The following is a 10087-nucleotide window of genomic DNA, read 5'->3' as shown; positions in this document are numbered from 1 at the left end:
CCCCTTGGTGTGTGTCATTGGAATGTGTGTATTATTGGAATTTGTAAGTTCTTGCATTTATCAATGTCATATGAGACTGTTAAAATAAGTTTTTTGTATATCATTAGAGAAATGAAACTTTATACATACACAGCACAAGAAAATATGTGTATACTTTTTTGCCTCTTTTACACAAATGGGAGAATTATGCATATTTTCTTGCATCTGTTTTCTTGGCAATTTAAACCAGCACATAAAGAAATTCTTCACCCTTTATTATTACTGTGTAATAGGCCACCATGAGGGTCTATTATAATAAGACCAGTCTTATATCAATGAACACTTCACTTTTTCTGGTCTTTTACTATTATAAACTGTGCTGGAATAAATAACCCCTTATAGCCATCATTTTGTGCACATGCAAGTAAATATGTAGGATAGACTCCTCGTGGTGGAATTACTAGGTCAGAAGCTAAGTGTCTGTGTGATTTTTATTGCAAAGTAGTGCTAAGCATTAGTGGGAGGAACCTCCAGATTTTCTCCTACACTCCCTGCCAAGTGGCTTAGAATGTCCTTTACCTGTCTGTGTGGACCGTTTCTCAGGGTCAAGTTTGCAGTGAGCAACCTCAGGGCTGAGGTAACGCGTCCTTTGAGGACCAAAAAACAGGCTTCCTAACTGCTTGCTGTAAGAGGGGCAGCTCCCTGAGCCTCAGCAGAGTCCATCTGGGCCTCCTATGCTTCCCTGGGTTCTTTTTTTTTCTTTTTTTTTAATTCGAACTTATTTAATTTCATATTTCTTTCTATACCTATAATTATGCTATTGTTAAATAAAATTAAAATGTCAATCCACCTATTTTTTTCTTCTTTTGTGACCTTTTGCACACAAAGTTTATCATTCTGACATATAAACGTCCTCTTCAATCTTGACACTTTTTTTTAATTAAATCTTTATTGTTCAGATTATTACATTTGTTCCTCTTTTTCCCCCCCATAACTCCCCTCCTCCCAGTTCCTGCCCCACCCTCCGCCCTCACTCCCCACCCACTGTCCTCATCCATAGGTGCACGATTTTTGTCCAGTCTCTTCCCGCATCTCCCACACCCCTTTCCCCACCAAGAATAGTCAGTCCATTCCCTTTCTATGTCCCTGATTCTATTATGATCACCAGATTATTTATTCACTTGATTCTTAGATTCACTTGTTGATAGATGCATATTTGTTGTTCATAATTTGTATCTTTACCTTCTTCTTCCTCTTCTTAAAGGATACCTTTCAGCATTTCATATAATACTGGTTTGGTGGTGATGAACTCCTTTAGCTTTTCCTTATCTGTGAAGCTCTTTATCTGACCTTCAGTTCTGAATGATAGCTTTGCTGGATAAAGTAATTTTGGTTGTAGGTTCTTGGCATTCATCACTTTGAATATTTCTTGCCACTCCCTTCTGGCCTGCAAAGTTTCTGTTGAGAAATCAGCTGACAGTCGTATGGGTACTCCCTTGTAGGTAATTGACTGTCTTTCTCTTGCTGCTTTTAAGATTCTCTCTTTGTCTTTTGCTCTTGGCATTTTAATTATGATGTGTCTTGGTGTGGTCCTCTTTGGATTCCTTTTGTTTGGGGTTCTCTGCGCTTCCTGCACCTGTAAGTCTATTTCTTTCACCAGGTGGGGGAAGTTTTCTGTCATTATTTCTTCAAATAGGTTTTCAATATCTTGCTCTCTCTCTTCTTCTGGCACCCCTATAATTCTGATGTTGGTATGCTTGAAGCTGTCCCAGAGGCTCCTTACACTATCTTCGTATTTTCGGATTCTTTTTTCATTTTGCTTTTCTGGTTGGGTGTTTTTTGCTTCTTTGCATTTCAAATCTTTGCCTTGATTCTTGCACTCCTCTGGTCTGCTGTTGGGAGTCTGTATAGTATTCGTTATTTCAGTCCGTGTATGCTTAATTTCTAGTTGGTTCTTTATCACAACATCGAGGGTCTCATTAGATTTCTTGAGGATCTCACTACATTTATCGGCGGCTTCTAGACAGTTCTTAAGAGACCTTAAAAGTGTGGTTCTGAACTCAATATCCTCCATTGACCGTTTTGTCCTGTTTCTTTGTCTCCGCATTTTTTATGCTTTCTTGGTGCACCCCTAGTGGTCTTTGTGTGCAGTCTTCTTGTAGTTAAGCCTTGATTGTTGTCGGCAATACCGGGGGTGATTTGACCTCCAGGCTAACTGGCTATGAGAGTCCACTGTGTCTGCAGTGGGAGAGTTTCTGTGCTGGGTCTCTAGGGCGGTGCTAATCTAGCGTTTGCCTGAGGCTATCCGGCAAATGGCTCTGCGCAGGGCTTGGGCGGGGCGGGTCCCCAGGGATCTACAGGGAGGGCCGGAGGGAGCAGTTATGGCTGCTCTCAGTTCTGTCCCTAGGGGCTCTGCCTCACAGAGTCCCAGCAACTGCTGCAAACCTCGGAGAGAAAGCTGCCTTCGAGTTCCGACCGAAGCCAGACAGTCCCGCTTCTCCCGTTTGAGTCTGGGTCCCTAGAGACTCGCCCGGATCTGGAGCTCAGAGTTTGAAACTCCCTCCCGATTGAAAAGAACAACCGCGCCCTCCGCCTCCAGCCCGCTCCGCGTGCACTCCGCACCTTAGTATTTCACTTCAGCACTGCGCCTCCTCTGAGTCTGGGTATGATATTCTCTTTCCTCCTAGTTGTAGAATTTCCACTCAGCCAGCCTTCCTGTGTTTCTGGATGATGTCCGTTCCATCTTTTAGTTGTTTTTTGAAGTGGTTGTTCGAGGCAGCAATCTCCGGTTTTAACCTATGGCGCCATCTTGGTTTCCTATGCTTCCCTGGGTTCTTGAGGCCAGGAAGAGCTTGTACAAGCATGCTGGTGCTCATGCAGCTTCATGTGTTGTGAATAACAAAGTCCTTTGTCTCTGACCCAGGTATCTCTTGTCTTAGTCCAGGATCCATGAAAGAGTACTTATTAGCTTGTAAGTAGGATAAAATCAAATCTTAGATCTGGTATTGTCTAAAAATCTTACAACAGGTATTGTTCAATATGCATTCCCAATAGAAATATACAGATAGTTCACTTAGAGCCTTGCCAGCCACACCATGTACTAACCTTTATGATCTTTGTCCATTGACTAGATTTAAAGAAACAACACACACACACACACACACACACACACACACACACACACAAACTTGATGTATTTTTTACTTGACATTCTTCTTGTCTTGAAAGAAGTTGATATCCATTTGAATATCCTTAAATATTATGATCCTCATTTTATGCATTAATTGAGTGGTGATGTCTAAGACCTTCCTCAAAGACCCCAAACAATTTCCATTCTCTTCTCCCTCTTCATCTCTTCCTGCTCAGCTAACATGAATCATTTAATGGGGCTAGTGGCCAGACAACAGATTACAAAGAACAGACTTCTTCAGTGTTTAGACAGATTCCACAGGAGATGAATACTCTAGCGTTCATGAATACTCTGCTCAGAGGGTTGCCAGGGCAGTCAGGCCTGATTTCACCACATTTATGGTCATTGTTGGATGTGATTGTAGTTTCCTTCTCCACACTTGCATGCTATATGTTCCTTGATAAGTCAGTGCAAATCACAAAGAGAGAAACAGCCAGCATGGCAGGCTTCCCCAGAACCTCCTGTGATTTGAACCACTATTTAGTTAGAAAAAAAATTTTTTAAATATATTTTATTGATTTTTCACAGAGAGGAAGGGAGAGAGATAGAAAGTTAGAAACATCGATGAGAGAGAAACATTGATCAGCTGCCTCCTGCACATCTCCCACTGGGGATGTGCCCGCAACCCAGGTACATGCCCTTGACTGGAATCGAACCTGGGACCTTTCAGTCCGCAAGCCGACGCTCTATCCACTGAGCCAAACCGGTTTGGCAGAAAATTTTTTAATGGAGTTTACTTCTTCCAGATTTGACTTACAAACCAAGTTTAAAGCCCCAGTACTTAACTAATATTTTATCTCCACTGGCAGAATTCAGCATAATCAAGATCATTGCCATTATGTGCATATTTATAAGCAATATCATTAAGCATTGTGTCCTTTTCCATCCATAAAAAATAATTTCCTTAGCAAGAGCATTTTCCATTTCCCAAAGTGGCAGCTTAAACTTAGTGGACAAAGCATGCTTATTCTCTGTAGCAAGGACGAAAAACTCAATGGTTATCAGACAGTGATGAAATGCATATTGCCTATGAGAGAAATGCCTGATGGCAACATTGTTCTTCTTTTGGAACTAACATCAAGATAGTGTTATATTTTATTTTATTGACAATTGGTCAAAAAGTCTATTTGTTTGTAATCAGAACACTACAATCTGTTCAACACTGGGCTAGACTCTGCCGTGATTAGGGGCAAGGAGGAAGGGGCAGGGCAATGCCTTGGCTCAATTATGAAAGTCCAAGGCAGAACCTTCTGGAAGACTCTTCCCTTACCCCATGGGGCAGAAATAAAAACCACATAACTGTTGATTCAGGTTAGAGAGGACACTGAGCTGGGCCTCAGCTCAAAGTCAATGTCAGCACAGAGTGGGGACCAGTCAGTGAGAGTGTGAAGTGGCCGAGGAAGGAGAAGTGGTTTTCCTACGCAGGCACACCTTCATCTCGAGAAACCCCTTCCCCCCACCACAAGGCCAGAGGAGCCCCTGGGCTGGGAGTTCCGAGGGCGGGAAGGATGCCAATCCAAGGCCCCCTTGCTTGGTTGTTCCACCTTCTCCCACCCAGACTGGTGCACTGTGGTGATGACATTGACTTTGAGCTGCAGCAATGCTGGGCATGACTCTGCCAACCCCCTTTACTCTGGAGGGCAGGGCAGGGAGCAAGCAGCTTTGGGGATAGGGTGGAGGGAATGCCAGAAGCAAGTGATGTCCACATTCATGCTTCCTAGCACTGACAGCCTCTTCTGTCTGTTCCCAGAGGCTGAGGACCACAAGGCAAGCGATCGCCCCAGCCTCAAAGGCCAGGTCCTACTTGATCAAACACCACACTCAGTTCTTCTTGTCTGCATCTGGTCAGGCCTCAGAACTGCATCTCACGGACTGGGGGGTTGGAGGGGAGGGCCCTTGCAACCCTCATCAGCACCTGTCCTCAGCCCGGCTCCCTGCGGCAATTCAACTGAATGGCACATCCAGCATGTGATGGGTAGTTCCTCGCTCTTTGAGACAGCAGGACTGCCAACAGAGGAGTGGGAAACCTTTCCATTATCTGACCACCATGCCAGGGAGCCAAGCCCCAGAGCTCTGTGCTTGGGTGAAAAGCCTTCCACCACTCGCCAGCCCCTCCTGGGGAAATAGGGGCTGCTCCCGACCCCCAGGCTTCTGAGGGCTGGTTCTTTACAAAGGTTTGGCATTCCCTTTATTTCACCCCTTCATTGTTCTGAGGCTCCTGTGTCTTTAGGGCCAAGTCTATCCATAACACTTGAGTTCCTCCCTCCCAGGAGTAATTCCGGCTTGGAGGAAGGAGTTGGAAGGAACCGGCAGTGCAGGGGAAGAGGCCAGTGAGGACTGAGGACGTGCAGGAAAGGAAGCCCACTGCTGCCCCCATACTCCCAGGGCAGCAGAAGCAACTGACCACAATGAACACTGTGGCCAGCCTATGAGGCTGGTGCACGCACAGGGGGGCCAGACCAGGGCAAGGGCAGAGATTTCCAGAGCAGAAAGGAGGGCTGGAAGAGCCTGTTGGAGACCGGGCATACCTGCCCCACGACACTCTACTCCTGAGCCCATGTAGCCCTGGGCCTACAGCTGGGGCAGGTGATGGGCCAGCTCCTCTGCAGGACACAGTTGAGGTCAAATGGCCAGGAAGGTGGGACCCAGAGGGCGCCAAGGGCTGGGACCTGTTGGAGGCTGCCCGGCTGGCATCACATGGCCCGGCTGTATTCAATGCTGCCTTTGGTGGAGATGCTCGACCATGGCAGGAAGCTCCAGAGCAGGCTGTGGGCCTGGTGCTAAATCCTGTGTGGGATGGAGCAGGGGCTCAAGTTTGCTAGAGCAGAACCTAGGTGCTGGGTGTAGTCCAAAATGGTCCAAGAAGGGTGGCCACCATTGATGTAGAAGATACAAGTGAAGCCATCTTTGAGGACCCCACGGATGGAATAGTAATAGGGGAGATAGTGGTGCTGCTTAAAGTCTCTGTTTCCGTAGAAGTTTATTGCTGTGTTGTTGGTGGTGAGGACATGCAGGTAGATGGCTTTGCAGTGGTCCTGGGCAGTGGTGGATATGTGATCCTTTAAACCAGTGGTTCTCAACCTTCCTAATGCCGCGACCCTTTAATACAGTTCCTCATGTTGTGGTGACCCCAATATCATTGTTACAAATTGAACATAATTAAAGCATAGTGATTAATCGCAAAAAGCACTATGTAATTATATATGTGTTTTCCGATGGTCTTGGGTGACCCCTGTGAAAGGGTCTTTCGACCCCCAAAGGGGTCGCGACCCACGGGTTGAGAACCACTGCTTTAAACTCTCAAGTAAAAGAGAACCTATGCCGTGCTTTCTGAATTCCTTCACTACTCCCAGACTTAGAATGTATGCAACTTGTGTGTCAACAGAGAAGTTGGGGCTAGAATATCTCTATCCTCCTTGTGTATCTTGGTCCTACTTTTTATTTCAGCTATCATTCCTACAATGGTAACCGTGTAGGCTGCAGCAAGGGAGAGGAACTTCTTGTTGGAGGTGATGTCACGATACCATGAGTCTGGGCACTCGATGGGGAACCAGTCGCCACACAGATGCTTCATAGTGTCTGTGTCATCATAGCAGAGGAGGCGCAGGCTGACCTCGCTGAGGGCGCTGGATGGCACCACCTCTGTCATTCACACCTCCAGCGGGAGCCTGCGTGCTGGAGCCTGCAGCAGCTGAGGGCGCCTGGGGCCCAGCACATCCTAGGGTCACAGAGAGCCATAAGTGGGGTGGGGTTCAGCAGGGAGCCGGAAGTGGGGTGGGGTTCAGCAGGGAGCCGGAAGTGGGGCCACGCGGAGTCCACAACCAGTTATGTAACCGGCAGGGCCCGCAGCCTCAGCCTCAGCGCAGCCGGGACTGAGGCGGCAGCCCAGGGCACTTCCCGATAGTGTTATATTTTACTTTTAACCATCAAACATACTTTAGAAAACTCAAGAAGAGAAAGAAAGCCTATTGTATTTACTAATAGTTTTGCTTACTGAGTTCTTCCTGATGTATGAAGGCCTTTTTTTTTCTTTTATATTTTCCTTCTTTGGAAAATTTCCTTTAGCCATTCTTTTAGGATAGGCCAACTAGCAACGAACTCTTAGTTTTCCTTCATTTAAAAGTGTCTTCATTTCTCTCTGTATCCTGAAAGATATTTTGGGGTATAATCCAGTTTGGGGTATAGGATTCTGGGTTGACACTTCTCTAAGTAGTTGAGAAATACTGTACCACTTCCTTCTAGCCTGGGTGGTGTCTGACGAGATTCTGTTGTCATTTTAATTATCTCCCCTGTAGATAAGATATTGTTTTTCTCTGGCTGCTTTGAAGGTGTTTTCTTTGATTATCTTTTAGAAGTTTAATTAGAACATGTCTTGGTTTGGATTTCTCTGGGTTTACCCTGTTTGTAGTTCACTCTTCTGCTGTGAAAGCCTCAAGTCTCATGCATTCTCTTTCACTTCCCCCAACTCCTACACCAGTGTGATCCATATTTTTTTGCTGTCTCTAAACATGAATTGGCATTAATTGATACCTCTGTCCCTTTGTTTTTAAATTCCTGAAGCAGGATCATGTAAGAGAATGAGTCCTGGGCATGGACTCAGTGGCCATGAGTCTTACCCCAGCTTTGTATAACTTTGTATAACTTCTTTCATACTTATTAGTTATACTAGAGGCCCGGTGCACAAAAATTTTTGGGGGGAGGGGGGTTCCTCAGCCCGGCCTGTGCCCTCTCCCAGTCTAGGACCCCTCAGGAGATAACGACCTGCTGGTTTAGGCCAGCTCCCGGGTGGCAGAGGGCAGGCCCAATCCCTAGGTGCAGCCCCTGGTCGGGCTCAGAGAAGGGCCAATTGGGGCGTTGGGGCGCCGCCCACTGTCATGCACAAAGCAGGGCAGATCGGGAGGTTTCGATGCCACCTTCAGTCACGCTCAGGGTAGGGCTGATTGGGGGGGTTGGGGCACCGCCCCCTGTCACACTCAAGGCAGGGTCGATGGGGAGGTTGTGGCGCCACCCCCTGTCACGCACACAGCAGGGCCCATCAGGGGGTTGGGGAGCTCCCCCCTGTCACGCACAGAGCAGGGCCCATCAGGGGGTTGAGGAGCTCCCCCCTGTCACTCAGAGAGTAAGGCCGATAGGGGAGTTGGGGCACGGTCCCCTGTCACACTCAGGGCAGGGCGGATCAGCGGGTTGGGGCGCCGCCCTTTATCACCCACAGAGCAGGGCCAATCAGGGGGTTGGGGCGCCGCCACTGTCACACTCAGAGCAGGGCCAATGGGGAGGTTATGGCTCTACCCCATTACACACAGAGCAGGGCCCGTGGGGTGGGGGGGTTGGGGCACCGCACCCTGTCACACACAGAGCCGCAGGGCGATCAGGGGGTTTGGGCGCTTGCTCCCTGTCACGCTGATCCTGATGCCCGGAGGCTTCATGGCTCCGCTGATCCCGGTGCTGAGAGCATATTACCCTTTTACTATATAGAATAGAGGCCTGGTGCACGGGTGGGGGCCGGCTGGTTTCCCCTGAAGGGTGTCCTGGATCAGGGTGGGGGTCCCCATTGGGGTGCCTGGACAGCCTGGGTGAGGGGATGATGGCTGTTTGCAGCTGGTCACACATCCTTCAGGGTGGGGGTCCCCACTGGGGTGCCTGGCCAGTCTGGGTGAGGGGCTGAGGGCTGTTTTCAGGCTGGGGGTGACTGAAGCTCCCAACCGCTCCTTTTTTCCTTTTTTTTTTTTTATTCTGGGCCAGCTTTAGTTTGAGGCTTGGATCTAGGTTTCTGGCCTTTGCTTACAATGTTGCGATCCTGCTGGCTGAAGTCTGGAGGTATTTGTTACAATGTTTGAAACTGTAGGCTCAGAGGCCTGCAGCCGCAGGCGCAGGCGGGGAACGTTGGTTTCCTCCGTCACTGAGGCAAGCAAGCCTCGTGTTCAGTTTAAGCTGCCTGGCTGCTGGTCGCCATCTTGGCTGACAGTTAATTTGCATATCTCGCTGATTAGCCAATGAAAAGGGTAGCGGTCGTATGCCAATTACCATGTTTCTCTTTTATTAGTGTAGATGAGTCAAAGAGAGTCTGAATCAGTTAAGTTTTTTAAAAAATATATTTGTATTGATTTCAGAGAGGAAGGTGTTGTATCGTAAATCAGCAAATGAGATACAAGACGCCTTAATAAGCCAATTAATTAGGAGTCATTTATTGTGGCGGCCCAGAAGGAGGTGTCTCTTCCAAATCTCTGAGCACCGCATACAGGAAGTCTCCCGTATTTGTACTTTTCAAGCCTCTTTGTTTGCAGAGATTTTAAAAAAAAATAAGTCTTTATTGTTCAGATTATTACAGTTGTTCCTCTTTTATCCCCCCATAGCTCCCCTCCACCCATTTCCCACCCCACCCCATGCCCTTACCGCCCCCCCCAACTGTCCTCATCCATAGGTGTAAGATTTTTGTCCAGTCTCTTCCCACACCCCCCACACCCCTTCCCCCTAAGAATTGTCAGTCCACTCCCTTTCTATGCCCCTGATTCTATTATAATCACCAGTTCATTCTGTTCATCAGATTATTTATTCACTTGATTTTTAGATTCACTTGTTGATAGACATGTATTTGTTGTCACTTTGTTGTTCATAATTTTTTATCTTTACCTTTTTCTTCTTCTTCCTCTTCTTAAAGAATACCCTTCAGCATTTCATATAATACTGGTTTGGCGGTGATAAACTCCTTTAGCTTTTTCTTATCTGTGAAGCTCTTTATCTGACCTTCAATTCTAAATGATAGCCTTGCTGGGTAGAGTAATCTTGGTTGTAGGTTCTTGCTATTCATCACTTTGAATATTTCTTGCCACTGCCTTCTGGCCTGCATAGCTTCTGTTGAGAAATCAGCTGACAGTTGTATGGGTATTCCCTTGTAGGTAACTGTGTTTCTTTCTCTTG

The 10087-nt window shown here is 47.1% G+C and overlaps 1 pseudogene; it reads right to left on the bottom strand.

The window, feature by feature from the left end:
• Positions 1–5457: 5457 nt before the first annotated feature.
• Positions 5458–6847, bottom strand: LOC132226287 (N-alpha-acetyltransferase 60-like; annotated as a pseudogene).
• Positions 6848–10087: the final 3240 nt, after the last annotated feature.

Source organism: Myotis daubentonii, chromosome 2 (genome assembly GCF_963259705.1).
Source record: "Myotis daubentonii chromosome 2, mMyoDau2.1, whole genome shotgun sequence".
NCBI classification, from domain to species: Eukaryota; Metazoa; Chordata; class Mammalia; order Chiroptera; family Vespertilionidae; genus Myotis; species Myotis daubentonii.
Note: the sequence above shows the minus strand (reverse complement) of the source record. Positions and strands in the feature narration are given on the sequence as shown.